General features: G+C 31.4%; 1 protein-coding gene across 1 annotated transcript in view; it reads left to right on the top strand.

Annotated features, from left to right (window-relative positions):
- LOC126889947 (pre-mRNA-processing-splicing factor 8) overlaps window positions 1-27,679 on the top strand; it is a 194,841-nt gene that overhangs the window by 53,990 nt on the left and 113,172 nt on the right. The gene's annotated exons all lie outside the window — the stretch shown is intronic.

Below are 27,679 nucleotides of genomic sequence, written 5' to 3' on the forward strand. Positions count from 1 at the left end.
ATTTTTGCAAAATTAGTTAAAAAATAGGTAATATTTTTGTTTAATTAATACGCCAGGGCAGATAAATAAAAATGAGCGATTTCAGGGTAAAAATCAATACAGGTATTTGAAGGTGCTAAATCGTAGGGGGGACATAGTTAATTAAAAATACATACAGAGGTACTCGCAAATCAACCTCAGTTTTTTATAAACAAAGGCTAAAGTCAGAAAATATTGTTTTTTGCCTGTAGCATTTTTTGTATCATGTTTACAGCAAAAGTTGTATTATGAAAATTGTGTATCATAAAAAAACGATTAATTTGAATTTTGATTAGTTAAAATTGTTAAATAATTAACCGAGATAATTGCAAAAAACCACATTTTTTGCCATATTTTGTAAATGTTAATAACTTTTACTAAATATGCCCTAAGGAACATATTGTACCTTAATTATGAGGATATTATGTGTCTTTATTAGAGTGCAAAGTATCACGAAGATCGTTTTGTTAGTTTACGAGTTACGTTAATTGTTTATCCAAAACATTGAATGTTTAAACATCTATTGTTGCCCAAGGAGTATTTTCAGAGCTTTTTAGCAAAGTGAAATGAGTTTTTAAAGACTCATACTACTAAGAAATTAAAAAAAAATGACACATTTATTATTTAAATGTTCTTAAACAAGTCGTTTAATAAATAGCGAGTTTTTTCCTTATAAACATTTAGAATAACTTTGTTATTTTTCACGACAAATAATTATAATTAGTTGAATCAGAAAAGTGGAAAAAAACACACATTAAAAACTAAAAATTAACTTTCTATGACCAATAATACCCAAGTTATACTTTTTTTTTGAAAAATCATATCTGTATTGTTTATAAATATTAAGAGTCGAAATTTGCAAAAAATCATAATAGACATCTATATTTTACATTGCAATTAATAACTACAGTATATCTTCTATTTAAAATTAGTAATAACCCTTTAAAATGAAGGTACTCGAGCTGACTTAACTGGGACCGTGTGATGGGGGAAGGATCTCTGAGTCCGCTTTCGCGCTTCGAGATTTTGGTATTGAAAGTTCAAATTGGAGCACTTGAAAAATTTTACAATAACTCCGCTTCCAGAGAACGTAGAGCCTTCATTTTTTTAAATTGGGGTAACTGGACGAAATAATAACGACTAGCTAATTTCCATTCACCGGAAAAATCGGGAAATTCTGGAAAATGGACTTTTTTATTCAACATTCATTTACAACGTTAACACTAATATATTTTGATAAATATTTTCATAAAATATTATAAATTTGTGAATAAATATTAAAAGATAATTATAGTATGTATACAGGGTTGTTCATTTTATTCGTCTCGGTGTCTGTACGGAAAACGAATTGATTTAAAAAAAATTCTTCATAGAAATGTACAGGGCCATTAACACTACAATTTAAAAATAATATGAATTATACAGGGTTCTTCAAAAAAGAGTGGTATATCAAAGACATATTTTTTATGGAACACCCTACACCTGATGAAATTTTTGAATTTGCCCTTAAACAATAAGCTAGACTATACCTAAGTACAGGGTGTATTGATTTATTTCAATTTAAAAAAAATGTAATGTTTTAGAAAAAAAAAATAAACAGGTATTTACGAATCTAACGATCTTTACGATCTTCGTTAATTCTACACAGTTTTTGTACAGGTTCATCAATTTCTTCCACATTATCCATAATTTCTTAAAATAAATCAATTGTACCGAGCTTTGCATAAATTGCAAAGATGATACTGACGAAAAAAGATGCTACAACTTTTTGACAGTTATTATAGATGACAAAAGTGAAGTTGAAGAAGATTTGTTTAAAAAAATTAGGGATAATGTTTAAGAAATTAATAAATCTGTACATAAACTGTGTAGAATTAACGAAGATCAATAATTATAATCTATACATATACATTTTTTCTTAATTTGTTTTTGTTTCCAATTAGTTTTTAAATCTAAAAATGTACGATTAATGGCCGGTTTCACCAACGACGAATAGTAGTTTATTCTATGATTAAAGTTATTCGACCTATAAACTGACATATCTCCATTTTACTAACGTCAAATAAGACTTATTTTATTTATTTATCAAAGAAATACTTACTCTTTGAGTAAATTGGCAAGTTAATCTGACTGTAAATATTTAGAAGAAAGTAAATTCGCCAGTTTCACTTTAAATTATTAAAATTATATTGAAACAAAATATAAACTTAAACATCTAATACATTTTATTCCACGAATAGCATTCATTTATTTATTTGTTTTTGGTGAAACTGGACCTAAGTAATTATAAATTTTGTTACAATACACATCTGTTTAAATATGCTAAATAGTCTATTATGAAGATCCAAGAAAAAATTGTCACCGATTCTTAGATTCGTAAATATTTATTTTTTTCTAAAATTTTACATTTTTCTAAAAATTTAAATAAATTAAAACACCATGTACTTAGGTATAGTCTAGCTAGCAGCTAGCATATTGTTTCAAATTGAGCAATTCAAAAATTTCATCAGGTGTAGGGTGTTCCATAAAAAATATATCTTTGACATACCACTCTTTTTTGAAGCACCCTGTGTAATTCATATTATTTTAAGATTGTAGTGTTAATGGCTTTGTATATTTCTATGAAGAATTTTTTTTAAATAAAGTCGTTTTCCGTACAGTCACTGAGACGAATAAAATGAACAACCCTGTATATAAATATATATATATATATATATTTACATCCTACTATTCTTAAGGACTCAATCCATACCGCAACCGTACAGCCTCTCCTATTTAGAGGTGTATATAATATTTTAATTATCGAATATATTGAATCTAGTGACAAAACATTCTTAATGCCCAAATTTCTATTTTGATAAGATGAAAATTAATATATACTTGTCTTTTTGGTTCCGTTATCATTATAAACTCATTACGATTTCTTACTTTTGCAGCCTCATGAGTATAATTTTAAACAGTATTGTGGTGTTGCGGCCTCATATACACAACATTATAGACTCAAACAGTGTTGTCAATTCGCTCACTGAGTATTTAGATAATTTGGGGTTTCCCCTTTGTGATTTCAACGAAGTTATTTCCTATTTCGCGATTGTTTAAGTAATGGGATACATGAAATCGGAACATATGGTTTTAAAATCGACAAAAGTATAATAATTTAATAGTCTGTATTTTTAAACAAACGCTTATAACTTTACTGGTAAAATATTTTAATGACTTCTAAAAATAATCTGAACACGATAATTTGTATTGAAAGAAATATAATAATTTTGGTTGGGTCAATGTAATACTTTTTCAATATTTCACGTTGTTCATTCGTTTAATTTCTCAACGATAATACATAAATATATAGAATCTAACTTTATATTAGATAATTAGGTAATATAGAATATAATTAGATTCGTAGTTAATATACACCTAGAAAGCAAATTTCTTGAATTTTTATTAAATTTATTTTTTATACAGGGTGTTCCAAAAAGATTGGTCATAAATTATACCACAGATTCTGGGGTCAAAAATAGGTTGATTGAAATTCACTTACCTATATAAATAAAGCACACAAAAAAAGTTACAGCCCTTTGAAGTTACAAAATGAAAATAAATTTTTTTTCATATATCGAAAACTCTTAGAGATTTTTCATTGAAAATGGACATGTGGCATTCTTATGGCAGCAGCATCTTAAATAAAAAATATAGTAAAATTTGTGTACCCCATAAAAATTTTATGGGGGGTTTGTTCCCCTAAACCCCCCAAACTTTTGTGTACGTTCCAATTATTAGTGTGGCACCATTAGTTAAACACACTGTTTTTAAAAAATTTTTGCCTCTTAAGACTTTTTTGATAATCCAGTGTTTATCGAGATATTTTGAATATTTATCGAATCCACCACATATTTGTATATGTCTAAGTACGATTATAGAGACCTGTTAATAATCTGAAAATTTGTTAATAACCTATTTATAATTTACATTTTTAGGTATATTTTAAAAAAAGAAGCCACATCTCGATAAAAGGTGACTTATCAAAAAAATACTAAGGGCAAAAAAGTTTTAAAAACACTGTGTTTAACTAATGGTACCACAATAATAGTTTATTTGGAACGTACACAAACATTTGGGGGGTTTAAAGGTACAAAACTCCCATAAAATATTTATGTAAATACATTAAAAAGAAGCCGCATCTCGATAAAAACTCGCTTATCAAAAAAATACTAAGAGGCAAAAAACGTTTTAAAAACGTTGTGTTTAACTAATAATGAATTAATTGGAACGTACACAAAAGTTTGGGGGGCCGTTTAAGGGATCAAAACCCCCATAAAATTTTTATGGGGTGGACAAATCTCACTATAATTTTGTTTTAAGATGATCCTGCCATAAGAATGATACATGTCCACTTTCAATAAAAAATCTTTAATAGTTTTCGATATATTGAAAAAAATCGATTTTCATTTTGTAACTTCAAAGGGCTGTAACTTTTTATGAGCACATTTCTACTAAGGTAAGTTAGGTTTAATCGAACTATTTTTGACTCCAGAATGTGTGGTATAATTTATGACCAATCTTTTCGGGACAACCTGTATATAGGTCAGTAAAATGAAATACGGCGATGAATTAACGTGAAATACGGCGATAAAATTTCACAAAAATTTGGATATAGGTTCCTCTTATAAGTACTCAACTTTACTTCTGAACTTGTGCCATTGGTTGCTTTTACTTGGGAGTTGAAATCTTGTAGGCGAAAAACGTACGTTCAAAAAATGTACGGAAATGGATAAATTAGCTAATTTTAAGCAACTCTTGTGCTATAGAATTTTTGCTCTAAGTTAATACTTTTCAGTTATTTGTGAGTGAAAATGTTAATTTTTCAACGAAAAGAACCACGATTTTAGACGGTTTTTCGTAAATAACTCAACAACTAAATAATTTGAAAAAAAAATAATATTAGCAAATATATAGCTTATAAAAAATAGAAAACGGTACATTCATGAAGTCTGTAGACTCAAATTACAAATCGAGTATTTCAACGTGAAATAACCAAAAAATGAAGCACTTTTTGGGAAAATATGCAGAAAACTCAAAACTTTTATTTACTTTTCTAAATTTTTCCTTTCTTATGACTAACACTTTTTAATATAATTTTTAAAAAAAGCATTTTTTTTTCAACATTTCGAAGTTTTTTTTTTATTTTATCAGTAACCACTTTCTTTTCAAAAATAAGCACTTTGAACCGGTGGGTGAAACTTAAAGATCATACATGTTTCGACGAGTAGTCAAATCTAAGTATTCAAACTTAAATAACGGGAAAACGATGCAATGTATAAAATATACCTGCTAAATATTTGTCAAAGTACTTCGCAATACCTATCAAATGAGCTTAAGAATAAGTTAATAGCGTCAAAATTAAGCAAGTTATTATGAAAATAAGAGAACCCCTTGGAATTCACAAAAAAAATTCCATTTCCACAAAAATTAAAATTTATAATAATCCTTACAAGAACTTCTTTATATTAGCATAAGTAATGATTTCAATAATTTTGACCGGTTTAGAATGCATATTTTTGAAAAAAAGATATAATTTAAAAAAATCATAATTTTTCAAATTATTGTAATTTTCATATTCTTTTGATAATAACTCCAAAAATAATCAAAATACGTAAAAAATTATATAGAACCAAATTTTAGTTTTTTCTGTCAAATATTTTACTATTTCTATAGGGTAAAAAATAGCCGAGATAGAAACGTTTAAATCTTGAATTAACCTTTTATTTTTAAAAAAGTAAGAGGTATAAAAGATTAAGTTTTACGTGGTGAAATAGCCCTTCAAACTAACTTTCAAACGGTTTTTAGGTGAACATGATATCGTAAAAGTGGACGGAGGTATTAAAAAAAACATAACATTTTTTGGAAACATTTTTAAAAGATAAATTTTGAAAAAATTTTGGAGCATAAATTTTAATGCCATCAACATGTTCGGGGCTCATTTGATAGATATTTTTAAGTACTTTGACAAATGTTTAATAAGTTTATGTTATAAAATGCATCATTTTTCCGTTACTTCAGCTTGAACACTTAGATTTTTTACTCGCCGAAAAAAATATACATTCAATCACCTATAACTCACTTTTAGTTAACACTAAAAGGTTTTTCTAGTAAGGAGTTTATTCCGTTTTTTATTAGCTTCAATATTGGTAATAATAACTTTTTTGTAAAATCTTATAGTTTTTGAGCTATTGATGAAAAATCGGTTAAAAACATGTATTTTTCTCAAGAAAAATTAAAATCTATGATCTTTAATAACTCAAAAAGTTTACATTTATTTTAATAACTTTATATAACAAATGTTGCTTAGAATTTGTTCCTCTATCGAATTATGGGGTTATTTTGAATAAAATAATTTTCACCCCCGAGAAGGGGTGACATCCACCCCAGGGTAAAAGCGCAAGTTGGCACCATGTCACCTTTGTTCCTTGAGATATCCTCTAACTACTCACAAATTTTCATACAAATCGATGGAGGTTCAACGAAATCGGAGGTAATAGCTCATATCCACCTTCAGTGACTCCACTAAAAGGGAACAACTTTATTTTGAGCGTCGCGTCACTTGCTTAATTTTGGTGCTAAAAATGTTATAAAAATCAAAAACAAAGCTTTTATTAAACACTTTTAAAAAATTTTGATGAGTTTTCCCTGAAAAGTCCTTAATTTTTTGGTTATTTAACGTTGACATGTTCAATTTGGAATTTGACGACTAAGAACCTACTTTTCATAACTCTGCTTCTACGGGGTTTACAGACTTAATTCATATTCTATTTTTTCATGTTTTTATAAGCTACATTTTTGCTAAGAATATTTTTTTGGATAAAATACTTACTTTTTGAGTTATTTGTGAAAAACCGTCTATAAATTTGTGTTTTTTTTTTTGTTGAAACATGGACAGTTTCACTCGCAAATAACTCAAAAAGTATTATCTTAAACGTGAAAAGATCCAATAAAACAAAAGTTGCTTAGAATTAGTCAGTTTATCCATTTTTGAGAAGGGGTGGCTTTCACCCTTCAAGTAAAAGCAACCCTGGGTTCACGTCCAAAACTGAAGTAAAGGGGAAAAGGAACCTAAATCCATATTTTCAAGCAAATCCGTCATTTACCTAATAGGCAAAATGCCTGTTTTTCTTCGGCTGTGCCTCCTACTCAAATGAAATATTATCATCTCGTCTCTTTCGTTGTAGATATGTGCTTCTTTTTGAAATGCTATTTATCCCGTATTATTCTAACTATTCTGTCTTCTTACATTTTACTGGTAAGCCTATTCCATTCTCTTCTTCTTTTTTGCACTCATTCTTTGATGTTGTTTATTCTGCATATGTGTCTAATCTCAGTACTCATTTATCTGTCCAATAGTGTTTTTGCGATTATTCTTCTTACTATTCAAAACAAGTAATTGGAATTCGTAAATCCTAGGTTTTTATCCAAAGTGACCGAAAGTAGAACCGGAAGTCGATATTTGAACTATTCGTGTAACTTTGCGTCCGTCGATTGATATACGATTTCACTAATTTTGAGTAATTTTTACTAAACTTTCGGTCATAACTGTTTAACCTGAACTGACTTCCAAACCTGAACTAAAAATTCATGCTCGACTTTTCAATAAGCTTCGATTTCTATGTCACAATGTACTATTTCTGCAACTATAATATGGCACTTTCCGGTTAGAATTATTTAATCGGAAATGATGTAAGAATCAAAAATATACATTTGTTTTCATCTTGCTAAGGCACGCCGAATAATATATCGCTTATACTATTTAGGTGACTTTAAAATGGTACTTCCGCTTGCAACTCTAAATCCGAAAGTCGGGCGTCAAATTTCTCATCTTTAATACCACCCTTGGGTTACAAGCTTTCATTCGATATCTCATTTGTCATTCTATCGGTATTAATAACGGAAGAGTTATATTCGCGGACAGACAGTCACGAAACCGGAAATATATATTTGTTCTCGTCTTACTAAGGCGCGTCGAATAATATATCGCTTGTACTATTCTGACGATGTTAAAGCAGTATTTTCGGTTTCATTTCTAAAACCAGAAATCCTTGGTCAAATTTCTACCCCCTTTAGTACCTTCCTTGGTTATAAACTTTCTTTTGACACCTCATTTGTCATTCTACCTAGTATAATGACGAAGAAGTTGTGTTTACGGACGGACAAACATGCATGAAACCGGAAGTATATATTAGTTTTCGTCTTGCTAAGGCCTGTCAACTAATATTTCGCTTGTACTATTTCCTCGATTTTAAAACAATATTTCCGGTCAACTGTAAAACCGGAAGTCGGAAATCAAATTTCTAATATACCTCTAATAAAATTTTTGGGTTAGAAATTCCCATTCGACACCTCATTTGTCACTATTTATTTTAATAACGGAGGAGTTATATTCGCCGACAGACAGACTGACGGACGGACAGGCATGAAACCGGAAGTATATATTAATTTGTTCTCATCTTGCTAAGGTGCGTCGAATAATATATCGCATGGACTATTTCGGTGACTTTATAACAGTACTTCCGGTTGTAACTATAAAACCGGAAGTGCAAGGGCAAATTTACCACATTTAATACTATCCACACAGAGGCGATTAGGCCTTACATGGGCATCATTTTGCAAAGTAAGCCATATTCTAAAAAGCTCAATTCCTAGGTGTATTAAGCGAAAGGTTTATAACCAATGTGTTTTGCCAGTACAAACTTATGAAGCAGAGACTTTAGCACTGACGCAGAAATCAGCAAATAACATCAGAGTCACACAACGAGCCATGGAACGTGCAATGCTGAACGTGAGCCTTCGAGATTACATAACAAACCAACAAATCAGGCAAAGATCAGGAGTTCAAGACGTCATCGAAAACGATACGACGCTTAAGTGGAACTGGGCAGGGCACTTAGCTAGAACACAAGATGGACGGTGGACACAACGAATCATGGAATGGAGGCACAGAAACTATAAAAGAAGCCGAGGACGACCACCGACTAGATGGACCGACGACATTGCAGGAAACTGGCTACAAGAGGCCCAGTGTAGAGAATACTGTAAAGAACTGAGGGAGGCCTACGTCCAGCAGTGGACGCGATTGGCTGATTGATTGATTAATACCATCCTTAGGTTATAAGCTTTCATTCAACATTGCATTTAGCCTCATTTATTATCCTTCTATCTGGTCTAATGACGGGAAGAAGTTGTGTTTATAGACAGACAGACAGACATGCATAAATTCAACGTTTTCACATTTTTTTGGAATGGGCGAAAACAATATTTATTTTTATTTATGTAACAGCGATAGTTATATTCTGAATTACAAACATATATACATACCTACCTTAATACATGTGTTAATGAAAATTTAAAGAATTGTGGAAAATTTCTGTGAAACAAAATATCCTCGCGTATGACTATTAATAAACTAAAATATACCTAATGCAATTCAATACATTTTCTAACACATAAAAATGAACAATACCAGTAAATCACCTGTAAGCAAGACGATTGTAAAATATGCGGGATAGAATGATTCAATAGTCGAGCAACAGTGTTGCCAGCTAAGTCGAGGCCATAATGTCGTATGATAGTTTAACACATGAAGGATATACACATTGAATATACACATAAAAGCGACCTCCAACGGCAAATGGCTGAACTATAAGCGACGTTACGGACTCATTTTGTTTTAAGATTTACAGGAATTCTAAGACACCAACAAGATTTGTAACATTTTTGTTTGGTAGGTAGAGGTCTCTAGTTTCTCATTCAACAAAACTTTGGTAGAAAATGACAACCAGTTAAAAGAAATACATGAAAAAAATTACGGACTCCGTATATTGAGGCCGTAAATCGCTCGAGTCCGTTGTGTATGGTCAAAACCTTAATACCGAGTCCGCAATGTTAAGAGGATATATATATATATATATATATATATATATATATATATATATATATATATATATATATATATATATATATGTCTTCATATCAAGGCGAGATCCGTTTGTATCATAAGCTATACAAGATGAGATCCGTTTTGCAAGGCGAGATCCGATTTTGGATCTCACCTTGTATTCACGTGTATATAGTGACATCTCGATGTAACAATGGTTAGGGTACAAGGAAATCGATTTTTGTCTGGACCTCATTTTGCACCCCTTTTGGTGAATTTTATATTGCAGTGGTTCCACTAAATCCGCTGTAGAGGGCAGCGCGCGCGATCCGTTGTGTATATGGTAAATATATATTTTGCGGACAACTCGAGATCCGGTAAATTTGGAAACATCGCAAATGAATTTCACGGTCAGCTCTCTCACTCGGCTTATGTCTAGCTTGAATAAGAATGTTTACATTATTTAAGGGCTCTGTCCAGAAAGGCAATTGTCAAATATCTCGAGAATTAGACGGCATATCGAAAAAACTTTGGAATGCTTTTTGAATGGTTTTTCAAAATCTATATACTTACGCAATAGCAGGGTTCTTATTCTGCCTGCGAAAGCGGTGGGTGTAGCAACTTTGAATTTTCAACTGAAACACTTTATTTTTAATTAAATAGTTGAAATTTAGAATTAAAAATACACAACTTTTGTTTGAATCGATAATAGCTTCTTTAATCCAGTCGGAAGAGCTTCAAAATCGTCGTTTTGATGACATTTTTAGGGTTTAGGGGTACCTCAGGTAGTTAGCTTAAAACGTAAGAAATAAATTTGAATAGTTAATGTTTATTGATAAACAAAGCTCCAATTCTATTTTACTTCAACTCATTTTAAGGCTATTTCAATAAACTAATCGGTTCTTTTTTCAGTTTTTTGGTAAAACATTGTAACTTATAGACGAAAATTCTTAAAATCGGCTATTTTTCATTTAAATTGTCAATAAATAATTAAATTGAGAAAAAATTGGTCAGATTTACATAAATTTTGTTATTCCGTCCATATAGAAACTAAAACAATTGTTACGTAGTTACACTCAGTGTCATAAAAACCGTGTATTTTTACTCATTTCTTTGAGCTATTTCACGTAATATCGAGATATGTTGTATTTTTTACATAAGATATATTAACGTTAAACTGACTTAATTTATAGTTTTATAAGCAACAATTAAGTATAGCGAAATTTATAAAACCTTGTTTAAATTGTTTTACATGCTCTATAATGCAGTTATCTTAAATTTTGTTTTGAATGTTTTTCTTCTTACTGGTAGACAAAAAATGCAAAATGTGCATTTTTGACATCAAATTGTTGATAACCAACATAGTTACTACTCAAAATATTAAAAAAACTAACCGTCGGTATAACAGGTTGCCTGGAAACCAGATGCAGAACAGTACCATAAATGTTTTAGACTTTTTAGCACTTTCTTTAAGTGAAATTTAAAATCATTTACCACCCATGTACACTCATTACGGAATCTGTTACAAGAATTTCAGCGATTTCAGCCATTTTTTCAAAATTTATTTGGATTTTCTCTAGTTATCCTTCCAAAAGACAATACATAAATGGTGAATACCTTTTACACCAACTTCAAGGAGGGTAATTTATACAGGTACATACCTGGAATTATTATATGGACCGTTCACTCTTGTTAGAGTATAGTTCCCTCAAATATGAGCTCTTTTAATCCATTTCACGCGGTAAATTAGTCCGCTTTTCCTTTAGGTCTTAGTTCATAGGTTGTGATGTTTTTTTGCCCTCTCTACTATCTTCTTCCACTCTCTCCGGTCCTGAATCTTTTCTCTCCAGTTTGCAATTTCCATCTTTGATATATCGTCTAGCAGTTGATCTTCCCATCTAATTTTTGGTCTTCCTCTTGGTCTATTTTTTACTGGTTTCCAGTTCATTATCTTCCTGATCAGTTCTTCTACCCCTCTTCTTTGTGTGTGCCCAAACCATCTGAGGCTTTGTGCTTTAATGAATTTTACTATATCTTCTCCTTTATTTATATTTATTATTTCATGGTTCATCAGCTTTCAATATTCCCCTGTTTCTGTCTTTACTGGGCCATGTATCCTTATAATTTTTCTCTCAATTATTTTTAACTTTTCTTCGTCTTTTTTCGTAAGGCACATTACTTCTGCTCCATAGGCTATCACTGATCTGATTGCTGCTGTGTATATTTTTGATTTTGTTTTTTTTTTGCTCAGGTTTTTGTCCTTGAGTAGTTGGTGATATTTCCAATATACTCTATTACCTGCTTTAATTCTGTCGTTTATCTCTATAGTCCTTCCGTTTTTGCCGTCCACCATCACCCCCAGGTATTTGAAGCAATCTACTCTCTGGAATGTATTTTCACCTATCTTTATTTCTGCTATTCTGTTTACATTGTCTCGTGTGCTTATAAGATATTTTGTTTTATTCTGATTGATTATTAGTCCTCTCGTCTTTGCTTCTCTTACCAGGGTTAAAAGTGCCTCTTCTAGTCTTTTTTTATCTCGTGCTACCAGTCCCAGTTCATCTGCATATCCTATGATCTGTGTTGAGCTTTGAATAATTGTCTTTTTCAGCCCTGTGTCCCTAATTACTCCTTCTAGAGCGATATTAAATAGTGTCGTTTGTTGTTGACAGACTGTCTCCTTGTCTTACTTCAAGTTCTATTTTGATGTCATTTGTATCGCCCTCATTTGTTTTAACTTTTGCTGTTGAGTCTTTTATTGTCATTCTAGTTAGTCTTATTAATTTTGCCGGTATCTCCATTTTTTCATTTCTTTTAATAATTGTTGTCTGTATATGCTGCTGAAGGCCTGTTGGAAGTCGATGAATAGTATGTGTAGCTTTTTTCAATTGTTTGTGCCAGTACGTGTATTGCATCTATTGTTGATCTTCCTTTGATCTATTGTTCTAAAACCCTGTTGATATGGTGCTATAATTTTTTCTGTGTATTGATTTAGTCGGTTTCTTATAATTGTGGTCAATATCTTATACGTTGTATTTAGTAGCATAATTGGTCTGTAGTTGCAGTACTTAGTTGGATCCCCTTTCTTAAAGATTGGTGCGATGTGTCCGTTTTTCCATTCTATGGGCATGTTTTCGTCCTTCCAAATTGTAACCATTAACTTGTGCATTCGCTTCGTGAGCTCCTCTCCGCCGTTGATGATCAGTTCGTTGTTGATTTCATCTGGCCCTGGCGGTTTGTTTACTTTTAGTTGTTTTAATACCTCCATGAATTCCTAATAAGTAGGTGCTACTTCCTCTTCATCTCTGTTATCTCTTATATCCTCATCCTCTGAATATGCCTTATTGTCGTTTTTGTATAGGTCCGTGAAATGTTTTTCCCAATCTTTTTTGTTTATTTTTGTGACAGATTTTTTGGTACTGTGTTGTTGTTTTATCTATTCGAACAATTTTCTGTTGTCTTTATTATTCGTTTCTAATTCTTGCATTTGTTCAGAGATCCATGTGTTCTTCTTTCTTCTATAGAGTTTCAATGCTTCTTGTTTTTCTTTTCTATATTGGTCCAGTTGTTCCTGTTCGGCACTTTGTAGCCATTTGTTTCTTGCGAGGTGCTTCAGTTGACTTTTTTGGTGACATTCCTCATCAAACCATTCTTTCGATTCTTTGTTTTTTTGGAATCCTATTATTTGTTCTGCTGTCTCTATTATGCTGTTCTTTATGTTTTTCCATTCTCCTTCTATTTCTATGTGCTCGTACTGACCCAATTTCTGTTCCAGTTGTTCTGTATATTGTTGCTTTGTTTCTTGCGTTTTCAGATTGACTATATTCCATTTCCTCCTTTTTCCTTCCTTATGATTATTTGCTTTGATTATTTTCATCTTAAGTTTTGCTATCAACAATATGTGGTCAGTGCCTCCATTTGCCCCTCTATATGACCTTACGTCTTGTACTATTTGTGTACACTTTTTCGAAATTAGAGTATGATTTATTTGGTTTCCATCCATTCTTCCTGGTATCATCCATGGTATTTTGTTTTCTTTTTTATGTTTATGCCCAGTACTAACTATATATGTATTTGTTGCTGCTGCTAGGTTGCAGATTTCTCCTCCATTATCATTCGTAGTTTCATGAATGGTTTCTTTGCCAGCTACATTACGATTATAGTCCTCCTTTCCGATCTTTGCATTGAAATCACCCAATATTATTAATATGTCATTCCTCGGAATATTTTCACAGGTTTCTTCCAGGATGTCTTAGAATTCTGTTTTATCTTCTTGGTTTGCTTCTTCGGTGGGTGCATAGCAATTGACTATCGAGATGTGGGCTTGTTTATTTTCTTATGTAAGATATCCTTTCATTAACTGCTTTGAATTGTATCACTTTTTCCCTCATTTTTTTGTTCACCATAAATGCCGTACCATTCGTTCCCTGTTTGTTTTCTCCCGAATAATACATGCTAAAGTTTTTCTTCTCAATTTTTCCTTCTTTCTTCCATCGTATTTCCTATACGGCTAGGATTTCTAGTTGGTATTTTTTCATTTCAAGAGCTATTTCTTGCATCTTACCTGCTGCCAGCATGGTTCTAATATTCCAAGAGCCCATTCTAATGGGTTTTGTTCTTTTCTTCTTATTAAGATTATTTCTTTATTTTGTGTGCGTTATTTTGTTTTCGTTAACCGTTTGCATTTCCGAGTCTTTTTTTGCCATGTCAATATCATATTTCAGCCGCTGTTCTTCGTTTATTAGTTTTTTGAATTTTCTATCAGCTGTTCTCTCTCTTCGTCCCATATCTAGATTTTGCCATTCACTATTAATTTCTTGTAGCCGATTTTCGTTTGCTTACCTTTGCTTCTTTCGTCCTTTGCTATTTTAGTTATTTCCTTTTGTATTTCTTTTTCTTTCGATGTCCAATCGTTGTTTATATAGATACGATCTTTATGCTGCTTTAGTTTACGTTTCTTGTTTAGGATTTCCATTTTATCCGTGAGGGCTTCTGTTTCTATTGCGCATACTGTTTCTCCTATTTTTTTGCACTTCTTAGCTTTATTTGTATTTGCAACTCTTGGGCTCTGAAATTTTCCATTTCTTCTTTTAATTTCTTATAATCATTTGTTTCTACTTTCAACCCAGTTACGATCAAGCTTTTCTTTTTGCTAAATTTCTCCAGTTGCTCCATTCATTCATGTAGCTGTTTTACTTCTTTTTTTAGTTTTTGTTTCTCTGCTTTTACACCCATTAACTCTTTATTGGTTTGTTGTTATTCTTTCCTTATTTGTTTTATTTCCTGAAGCATTTCATCGTTTTTATTCATTAGCTCTTTCATTATTGTAATCATAACATTTTCCATGTCTTCCTTGTTTTCGTTGCCTGCTTTGCTTGGTGACCGTTTTTTAATTTTACTTCTATTAAAACAATCATCCAAGTTTTCTCTTTGACGTTTCGTTTCATCATCGGTTTAATTTTTTGTGACATTTTTTCCATTTTCTAGGAGTGCAGCGCTAAATACCTGGAATACCGATATTAGATTATCAACAATACTTAAAAAATGAAAGTTACCAATTCACCGGTAGTTAATGCGTTATTTAAAAATTACCTGCGCACCAGAGTTGCCAGTTGGTCTGTAATTAGGATGGGGATTAAAATAGATACGAATTCACCGGGACCCGGAAATATGCACACCCTGATATTCTAGTTACGTAAGCTCGTCCGATTGGCGCATGACGTTAACAACAGAGTAAAGCATAGTCCCGTCTATGCGTTCGTAATACGAACGCGAATGAAATTTGAGAATAGTACAAATGAATGAATTATGACTAAAAGAAACTAAGTGATTTTTATAGTTTAGAGGAAAATTATTAAACTATTTACTTTTATTTAAATTGATTTTCAGTTATTTGTAAAGTTCCCAGTTTCTTGATTATATTGGTATCCGGAAAATAAAAATATTCATATAATCGATATCTACTAAAATTATTATATTTCGTTAGTTGGCAAAAATTGATTAGTGGCCTACACATTAGTAAATATAATTTTTACCAAGGGGAAGAAAAGCCTCAAAATAAAACCATAAATTTAATGGATTGATAAAAAAACAAAATTTTTTACTTTTTAAATAATGTAGGGTCAATTGCTAGTTCTCGACCAGTTAACAAAAAAATCAACTTTAAATAGGTATAACAAGTAAAGTACTAACTTAACCATAATCATATATTTTTTTAAATATTATTTAACAAATGGATTTTTATTTTTTTATCACAATATTTTACCTTAGAATCACTAAAAGGTATATTAAAAAAAAAACAAAAAAAGTGCGATTTTATTAGATCTCGACCACCCCACTTAATTATCGACCGTTCTTGTATCAGTTCTCGACCAACCTTTTTATGTGCAACTTAAATATAGCTACAGTCAACAAAATCGGAAATAAGAATGAATAAATCATTTTTTTTTTTAAATTTTTTTAAATAAAATGAAAATTTTAAAATTCGGAACAAAATATATTTTAAAAATCTTATAAAAAAGAATATAGGATACGTATTTAGTTTTAAAAACTGAAAAGTCAAAACTAGGTAGGTTACCTACCAAAAAACATAATATAGGTTTGATAGGTACGATACGAATCACAAAAAATTTTAACCTATACCCTGTCTACCTACTAGTACTTAACCTAAGATTGAAACAAAAAAAAAACAGCAAAAAGAGGAGGCATATATTTACATCAAAACTGTTTAGGTTCCTAATCAATTAATACATGTCTCTTAGCATTTGTCACATTTGTAATAACTGCCGCGATATGATATGGAGTGTCTACAAAAGTGGTACATTTTTTGTGATACCATTTATCACATAAATCGCATCCTATATTTTTTTTGTCATCGTCTTCTGTGTCGCTATTTAATTCTTCATTGCAATTTGCACAAGATATTTTCTCAGAAATTTTAGTGTTTTGTTTTTTCTTTGGTTTCTTCTGTTTGGTTTTGGTCTCTTTGGGTTTTGCAGTTTTTTTCTGTTTATTTTCCTTTAACCTTTCTCTTTCTTCCTTCTTTTTAGCTTTGTCAAGTATCTTTATCTTTTTGTCATTTTCCTTTTCTTGGTAAAATTTTCTCCATTCATTTGAAGAAATAGCACTGGGAGTTTTTAAGGCATTTTTTGGTCTGTTTGTGTTGCGGCTACGTTTTATTGGATCAGGGTATATTAAATGATTATCAAATGCCTTAGTTACCAGTGGAGGTAATGTGTTAGTAACTGGTTTTAAAATTTTAATCGATTGTGAATGTTCATTGTCTAGGTATTCTTGATTACTAGAACTGGCTATAGGATTAACGTAAATATCTGAGTTAGGCACAGTATCTTTTGTACCGCCGGTAATAGTAATGACTTCTAATTCATTGTCATTATTGGAATGTGCTTTGACGTTCAAGTCTCTATCGGAAATGTTAGTTTTGCTATTAGTATTGATCATATCGTTTGTACGGTTTTGATCAAAGTCGGAAAAATCACCTATTATATCAGTGGTAGGATCAAATCTCTGAATATCGTTAATAAAAGTTGATGTAAAGGTGGAACCTAAACTTATATCTGGCAACGTACTAAATGTATTATCCACATCGTCGTTTGCTGGTAATTTATTATCCACTATTGTATTATCCACATTGTCTTTCGTTGGTAAATCATGATCCATCAGGTCAGATAACAATGTATTATCCACACTGTATTTTGTTGGTAAATCATGATGCATCAGCTCGGAAGGTAATATATTATCCACTAATATATTATCCACATTGTCGTTTGTTGGTAAATCATGATCCATCAGCTCAGAAGGTTGTAATGTTGATTTACTGTTTTCATAATTAACAGATGTTTTAGTATTTAGCGGTTTAGCTAAGGGAGTTTCTTTTGGTGACGCCTTCTTATCAGAGCTTTTTCGTTTGGATGGGGACTTATCAATGTTTTCTTGTAGGAAATTAATTTCTATGCCATTTCGTTCGTTGCAATTCGGGACTGCACGCTGGGGTTTGTTTTGGTTGGATCAGGGAGAGCAGCATAAGTGCCTCCTGATGAGAGACTAATAAGTTTCGAAACCGGTAGAGGTGCTTGCAGCACTCTCTGATTGGACTGGAATATGGTTCGGCTGTATTTTCGTTTTGCAACGAAATTGAAAATGGTTATTCATTTTTGATTTACATTTACTCTGTGTGGAGTATGAAGGGAACCAGTCTCGTTGGAACTTTACCGCGCTGAGCAGATGTGACGTGAATTGTAAATTGTAGAATTCCCTCATCTTCCTTAGTCTCAGCATCCGTATGGCTTGCAAATTGTAGAAGCCTCGGAGGTGTAACCAGAGAAGGTTCCCATTGTTTTCATTCTGGTGGGATATGTTATATGCCATTAGAGTGAAAACTTAGTCTTGAAATTAATTTCATTTAAAATTACTTCTGTATTTACACCATATGAATTCAAGCTATCCCGAATGGCTAGAATAACTTTTTTTGCCGATCTAATGTCTCTTTGACAAATGCTCCCTTCACTGGATCGTTTCGATTTTGTTGTCGTAGTTCTGATATTTTCAGCAATATCCTTTACACATTTTGTGTAGTCTAAAGTTCTAAAGCGTTTGCATCTAATGGAAATAGACCAGATTTTCTAAAACCTTTTTTGATATTTTCTTCAAATACCTCTGTGTTGGATAACACCTCGTAAATATACCACAAAAATTTACTTTCGTCACAGAACAATTAATATTTTCCGATCGGTTTTGCCAATTTCGAACAGTTTTCTTCCAGTCAGATTTCATTGGCCGGAAGACACTGACGTCGGCAGGTTGCATAACGTGCGTGGTATTCGGCGGCAAAGCATATAATACAACTTGATTTTCTTGACACCATTTACTTAAGGCTAATGTCATGTGTGACTTATGTCCATCAATAAACAGAATGGCCTAGGAATATTGTTCTCCAGTGCCCATTTGTTGAAATCATTTACGATATATTCGAAAAAGACATCGGATGTCATCCATCCTTTTTCTGATTTTCCTAAGACCCAACTATCTGGCATATTTTCAACTACTGATTTTGGAGGCCTAACATATGGAAATAAAACTAATGGCGGACATATTTTTCCACTAGCATTAAACATCGTAAGAACAGTAATGCACTCTTTTTCATTTCCAAGTTTGATACTGTACAAATTTTTATACCCTTTGGGTCCCAAAACTTTTCCTGATTTTGGGCAAAGGCAAAACCCAGACTCATCGCAATTAAAAATCCTCGATGGATCACTAAAGATATCAAGCAAGTTGTTTTCTTTTAAGAAGTTTTCCAATTCCAAGAACCATTTTCTTATGGTGAATTCGCTAACTACAGCCCTTGCTTTATTAATACTTTCTGCTTCCCCTACAGAAATTTGGGGATTCCTCTTTAAAAATCCCAGATACCAGGTTTGTCCCGGCATATTATTTTTAAAAAGTTCTTTATTCGTCTCTTTAGATATTTTTGCTACAGTTTCAAGAAGCATATCTTTTTTTACGGGAAATCCGCATTTGGCTAGATTTATGACCCATTCTGTAATTCGCTTTTCTCCTTCTTCGGTCAGGATTGGTGAAGGTCCAGGTTTGTTTAACTTCTCTGGCCTTCTTCCAGATAGCCTGTCAATTAAAGTTGTTTTTGGGACTAGGAACTTCCTGCTGGCTTCTCTTATTTTGGTACCATTTTCTCTTATGTCTGCAAGAGCATTTTTTAGGTCTTCTTCAGAATACTGAAACATTTTTCTTTTCTGAGTTCTTTTTTTGAGGGGTTTTCCTCCGGATTTTCTTTGAACACGTGTCACTAAAAAAAACAACCATGCATTAGGTAGGGTAGGTATGTGCAAAAGTGGAATTTCCTACAGTAGTAGTAGGTACGGTCACCGACACAAGGGATGTCCACATGTAACATACAACTTTAAGCTTATACCTAAACTGGCATGCAACCAAAGGCAATTAAAGTATGGACTGAATCGTAGATGGTACTCTTCTTCACATTCTCCCCCACAAAATATTTGCGATGGTTGTCACCTTAAGTTATTATTGTTAGTTTACCACAACATTTTTGGAGATCTCTTTAGCCCATGATAATACCTCTATTTATTCATTTCTACCTAGGTCCCAACGCGGAAATCAAGTGGACGAGAATTATATGACTCTAAACTAGTTCTCGACCGACAAAATACGTTTGTGGTCGCTAATTAAGTTGGATTAAATTAGTTTTCGACCACCAAGGTTTATTGCCAATTTTACGTATATTATAAAAAGAAGGAAGTGGTCGCAAACTAAAATTAAAAAAAAAAACAAATATTTTGTAATTTAAGTTTTATAAAAAAAAATTTGAACCACTGTTTTTAAAACGTTTAATTGACAAAAATATAATGGTCGCCAAACTTCAATTCTCGACCACTTGGTCGAGAACTAAAAACGGTTAAAATTCGGAACCTAGTTCGCGACCACTCATTATTTAACAAAAAAAATTACTTTTTTACATTTTTTTCTTTAAAAATGTATTAAGAAAAGCCCCCTTAGCTATATAAAATAAAAAAACACTTATTTGATTAAATTTGTAGACATTTACTTACTATTCTCTATCCTGAAATCACTTAACACTTTTGCACCTAACAACAAAAATCGCCCTACTGCTCTGACAGCCACCCGTGTTGAGCTGCCCCCCCCCACTTGCAAAAATTAAAAAACAAATAGCCCTGATTTATGAGCTATTTATGAGCTCTCATATTCCGCAAACTAAAAATTTTGAGCTCGTTCCACTGAGCAGGAATTTAATACCCTAGTCAGCCCTAGTCCACTGAGTCAGCCCCCCCCACTACTTAAAAATAGGAATATTGAATCGGTTTTTGCGGCAGAATTACGAGCTATTTATGAGCTCTTGAAATTATATAGTTTCGATTTTTGAGCTCATCCCCTTCACCCCCAAACAACCCTTTAATTGATTTAACTTAAGAGAAAGATGCTGAGAAAACTTAATATATCGTATTGCGAATATAATTCCTATAGCTTATATACTCTAAGAATAAACTATTAAATCAAGAGCATTTCGATTATTGAGCTACAACCCCTTCGCCAGAAAACCACCCTATCTTCCCGGCTTAAGAGAAAGTTGTATTTAAAATGCGTTAAACTAATTATTTGGCGACTACATATCATTTAATAATTTATAAGCTTCCAAATTACGCGCATTTAGATCAGTAAATTGCAATTTATTTTGTATAGTGCAGTCACTGAAGGTAAAAATCAACGATTACCTTCAATTTCGGTGAACCTTCATCGATTTTCACGAAAATTGGTCAGTGGTTAGAGGATACGTCAAGAAACAAAGGTGACATGGTACCACCTTGCGCCTTTACCCTGAGGGTGGATACCGCCCCTTCTCGGGGGTGAAAATTATTTTATAAAAAATAAATGCACAAATCAATAAAAGAACAAATTAAAAGCAAAATTTATTATATAAAGTTAATAAAATAAGTCAATACTTTTTAAGTTATTAAAGATCAAAGATTTTAATTATTTGTGAAAAAAATGCATGTTTTGAAAAGGTTTTTTGTAAATCACTGAAAAACTTTAAGTTTTTACAAAAAAGTTAATAGTAGTTTAATTCGTATAGCTTATATTCTAAGAATAAACTCTTAAATCACGCGTCTTTCGATTATAGAGCTACAACCCCTTCGCAAGAAAACGACCCCATATTCCCGGCTTAAGAGTTGTTCTTAAAATAATTTAAATTAATTATTTGGCGACTACATATTGTTTAATAATTTATGAGCTTGCAAAATATACGCATCTCAATTATTCAATTGCCATTTTCTTTCTATAGTACAGTCACTGAAGGTAAAAATCAACTAGTACCTTCGATTTCGGTAAATCTCCATTCATTTTCACGAAAATTGGTGAGCGGATTTTGATACTATCAACTTTGTCTGCATCTTATTTTTCATAGGTATTTCTAAGTACTTTGACAAGTATTTAGTACGTAAGTGTTATAAAATGCATCTCTTTCCCGTTATTTAAGCTTGAACCCTTAGATTTTAACAGTCGCGGAAAAAAATATATATTTAATTACCAATAACTTACTTTAAATTAACATTAAAGGGTTTTTCAAGTAAGCAATTTATTATATTTTTTATTAGCTTCAATTTTAGTGATGAAAACTTTTTTGTAAAAACTTACAGTTTTTGAGTCATTTATGAAAAATCGCTCTAAAGCATGCATTTTCTTTCCGAAAATTAAAATATTTGATCTTTAATAACTCAAAAAGTATTGATTTATTTTAATCACATTATATAACAAATTTTGCTTACAATTTGTCCCTCTCTCGATTTGTGGGGTTATTTTTAATAAAGTAATTTTCACTCCCGAGAAGGGGTGACATATACCCCAGGCTAAAACCCCAAGTTGTTATTGTCAATTCGTGAAAATAAATGGAGATTTACCGAAATCGAAGGTACTAGTTGATTTTTACCTTCAGTGACTGCACTATAGAAAGAAAATGGCAATTCAATAATTGAGATGCGTATATTTTGCAAGCTCATAAATTAGTAAACGATATGTAGTCGCCAAATAATTAATTTAAATTATTTTAAGAACAACTCTCTCTTAAGCCGGGAATATGGGGTCGTTTTCTGGCGAAGGGGTTGTAGCTCTATAATCGAAAGACGCGTGATTTAAGAGTTTATTCTTAGAATATAAGCTATACGAATTAAACTACTATTAACTTTTTTGTAAAAACTTAAAGTTTTTCAGTGATTTACAAAAAACCTTTTCAAAACTTGCATTTTTTTCACAAATAATTAAAATCTTTGATCTTTAATAACTTAAAAAGTATTGACTTATTTTATTAACTTTATATAATAAATTTTGCTTTTAATTTGTTCTTTTATTGATTTGTGCATTTATTTTTTATAAAATAATTTTCACCCCCGAGAAGGGGCGGTATCCACCCTCAGGGTAAAGGCGCAAGGTGGTACCATGTCACCTTTGTTTCTTGACGTATCCTCTAACTACTGACCAATTTTCGTGAAAATCCATGAAGGTTCACCGAAATTGAAGGTAATCGTTGATTTTTACCTTCAGTGACTGCACTATACAAAATAAATTGCAATCTACTGATCTAAATGCGCGTAATTTGGAAGCTTATAAATTATTAAATGATATGTAGTCGCCAAATAATTAGTTTAATGCATTTTAAGTACAACTTTCTCTTAAGCCGGGAAGATAGGGTGGTTTTCTTGCGAAGGGGTTGTAGCTCAATAATCGAAATGCTCTTAATTTAATAGTTTATTCTTAGAGTATATAAGCTATATGAATTATATCCGCAATACGATATATTTTAAGTTTTCTCAGCATCTTTCTTTTAAGTTAAATCAATTAAAGGGTTGTTTGGGGGTGAAGGGGATGAGCTCAAAAATCGAAACTATATAATTTCAAGAGCTCATAAATAGCTCGTAATTCTGCCGCAAAAACCGATTCAATATTCCTATTTTTAAGTAGTGGGGGGGGCTGACTCAGCCCCCCCCCCCCATTAGGGTATTAAATTCCTGCTAAGTGGAACGAGCTCAAAATTTTTAGTTTGCGTAATATGAGAGCTCATAAATAGCTCATAAATCAGGGCTATTTGTTTTTTAATTTTTGCAAGTGGGGGCCAGCTCAACACGGGTCTGACAGCCACTTCTCAACTGCATTTTTGCGGGAAAAGCGGTTATTTAATGTCACACGAGCCGACTTTTTACGATCGGCGTAACTTGACGAAAATTGATTCGATCGATTTTGGCGCCCGATATGAATTAGTTTCTTATTTATTTGTACTTTAATGCTAAAATGGTCGAGAACTAGCGCATGGTCGCGATCTAGCGCAGTGACCCTATTTCATCAGATTTAAGTAAGAGGCTTGGAAAAGACAAAAATAAGTTTTACAGTTTTCATGCCATGCACTTTATTTAAATTTTGTGCATGTGAAATAGACGTACATACAGCAACTATGTAGCAGTTTTCATAATTTTTCTTTTACGCAATGTCAGGTTGTTAAGAGACTTGTTTAATTCTTTAATTCGGAAGTACATCCGAGACCTAAAAAATAACTTGTTCGCTTTGTTAGAACAGTCTACAGTTGCACTTTTGGACATAAGGTTTTCTAAATAATTTTTAGTTACTAAACCAAATTACCAAATTTGGAATTTGAAGGATAAGATCGTCTTTTTATGAGCTACAAATTTACTTTTACTGGTTCTATAGACTAAGAATATACCATTTTTTCGTTTTTTTTTATATGTTACATTTTTTCCAAGAATATTTTTTCGATATAATACTTACTTTTTGAGTATTTGCGAAAAACCGCCGAAAAACGTGTTTTTTTTGTTGAAAAGTAAATATTTTTAGTCGCAAGTGACTCTAGTACCTACTACTCAATTAACCTAGTACCTAAGTTAAAAAAACTCTATAGAACAAAAGTTGCTTAAACTTAGTCAGATCTGTTTCCGGACTTATTTTAAACGTATATTTTTTCACCCTCCAAGTAAAAGCAATCAACGGCACAAATTCAACTTTGAAGTGGGGGATGGGTAGAATCTAAATCCAAATTTTCATGCAATTAGGAGTTGACCCTGAAAATTATTTGTGTTTCTTTTTATCTTTTAAATCATTTTACTTAAAATCATTTTTAACTATCAAATAATAATTACATATTGAGTTATTTTATTTTTTAAACTTTAATAATATTTATAAAAAATTTTACTTTCTTGTAATGTATTTTTAAAACAAGCAATCATTTAAATAATTATTTTGTAACAATTTGTATTATTTAAGAATATAATAATTACATTTTGGTTTCGTAGTAAGTGTTTTTTAAGAATATTAATGTATAGTTTTAAAATATTGTATTGCAAATAATTATCATTATTAAATGGTTATTATTTGTCAAGTATTCTTTTTCTTTTTTCACACCCTTATGTATGTAATAAAACTAAGGGACTTTCTGAAAGATCAATCGTAGACTTTAAAGACACAAAAGAAGCGATACTTAAAAGTTACGCCCATTATATATCTTTATATCGTGGGAAATATACAATACAACACGAGCTCCAACCGCTCGACTAATACTCTTTAGAGCTGGCATCAGTGTGTGATCTCGCGTTGAACGGTAAATATCTAAAATTTCGTATATAAGTCCTCCCCTTTACTTTTCAGCGACGGATCTCGTTTCGCTGTAAATTTATCAGAAAATTTTAAGTACAAAAATCTTTTCCCCTCTAAGTGTGCCATGATTAATATGTTAATTATAAAGATACTTATGAACAATATACTCCAATAATTAATTTCCTATTGGTGGATCTCGGGTTGTCCTCGATTTAGTCGGATCTCGCCTTGATATGAAGACGTATATATATATATATATATATATATATATATATATATATATATATATATACAGTACAAAATTTTATACATGTTTTCATATTATCTTACACCAAAAATATCTTTGTAGCACCCTGATGATGGTTAAAATCTTAACCGAAAGCTCGGATTAAAGAAATTTAAAAGAGTACACTTTTTCATTTGCTGCATAACCCAATAACCAAATTTATATATATATATATATATATATATATATATATATATATATATATATATATATATATATATATATATATATATATATATATATATATATATATATATATATACGTCTTCATATCAAGGCGAGATCCGACTAAATCGAGGACAACCCGAGATCCACCAATAGGAAATTAATTATTGGAGTATATTGTTCATAAGTATCTTTATAATTAACATATTAATCACGGCACACTTAGAGGGGAAAAGATTTTTGTACTTAAATTTTTCTGATAAATTTACAGCGAAACGAGATCCGTCGCTGAAAAGTAAAGGGGAGGACTTATATACGAAATTTTAGATATTTACCGTTCAACGCGAGATCACACACTGATGCCAGCTCTAAAGAGTATTAGTCGAGCCAGTCGAGCGGTTGGAGCTCGTGTTGTATTGTATATTTCGTACGATATAAAGATATATAATGGGCGTAACTTTTAAGTATCGCTTCTTTTGTGTCTTTAAAGTCTACGATTGACCTTTCAGAAAGTCCCTTAGTTTTATTACATACATAAGGGTGTGAAAAAAGAAAAAGAATACTTGACAAATAATAACCATTTAATAATGATAATTATTTGCAATACAATATTTTAAAACTATACATTAATATTCTTAAAACACACTTACTACGAAACCAAAATGTAATTATTATATTCTTAAATAATACAAATTGTTACAAAATAATTATTTAAATGATTGCTTGTTTTAAAAATACATTACAAGAAAGTAAAATTTTTTATAAATATTATTAAAGTTTAAAAAATAAAATAACTCAATATGTAATTATTATTTGATAGTTAAAAAATGATTTTAAGTAAAATGATTTAAAAGATAAAAAGAAACACACATAATTTTCAGGGTCAACTCGTAATTGCATGAAAATTTGGATTTAGATTCTGCCCATCCCCCACTTCAAAGTTGAATTTGTGCCGTTGATTGCTTTTACTTGGAGGGTGAAAAAATATACGTTCAAAATAAGTCCGGAAACAGATCTGACTAGGTTTAAGCAACTTTTGTTCTATAGAGTTTTTTTAACTTAGGTACTAGGTTAATTTAGTAGTAGGTACTAGAGTCACTTGCGACTAAAAATATTTACTTTTCAACAAAAAAAAACACGTTTTTCGGCGGTTTTTCGCAAATACTCAAAAAGTAAGTATTATATCGAAAAAATATTCTTGGAAAAAATGTAGCATATAAAAAAACGAAAAAATGGTATATTCTTAGTCTATAGAACCAGTAAAAGTAAATTTGTAGCTCATAAAAAACACGATCTTATCCTTCAAATTCCAAATCAAATATTTTAACGTCATACATAGTACCAAAAAATGAAGCTCTTTTCGGGGAAAACCCATTAAAATTTTTTTAAAGTGTTAACAAAAAGCTTTATTTTATTTTATAAAAGTTATATACGGGTAGGAGAGACAACGGAACGAATTTTCGAACGTTTAAACAGACGACATCCCAGATTTACCAATTTCGGGACAATTGATCCAAAGGCTGGATTCTAACAACGAAACAGTTGTGGATTTTCAAGTTTTCAATGAGAGTTAGAATGAAAAAACATTAGTGACCTCGAGTATGATGGTTTGGAGAATTTGGCTGGTTATATCTGCCATAAATTGAAGGACTCCAGTATTCAATCCGAAGATGTTTCAACGTACACGTGGGTTGATCATTTGAGTAAGTGTGGTTTATGTAAACCATCAGACACTCTCTTGTCATATATTAAGTAACTGGAGACAATTTTTCCTTCCACATGAATGGTGATTCCATTTTGGTAACTAAAAATTATTTAGAAAACCTTATGTCCAAAAGTGTAACTGTAGACTGTTCTAACAAAGCGAACAAGTTATTTTTTAGGTCTCGGATGTACTTCCGAATTAAAGAATTAAACAAGTCTCTTAACAACCTGACATTGCGTAAAAGAAAAATTATGAAAACTGCTACGTAGTTGCTGTATGTACGTCTATTTCACATGCACAAAATTTAAATAAAGTGCATGGCATGAAAACTGTAAAACTTATTTTTGTCTTTTCCAAGCCTCTTACTTAAATCTGATGAAATACATTATTTAAAAAGTAAAAAATTTTGTTT

This window comes from Diabrotica virgifera, chromosome 8, assembly GCF_917563875.1.
Source record: "Diabrotica virgifera virgifera chromosome 8, PGI_DIABVI_V3a".
NCBI classification, from domain to species: Eukaryota; Metazoa; Arthropoda; class Insecta; order Coleoptera; family Chrysomelidae; genus Diabrotica; species Diabrotica virgifera.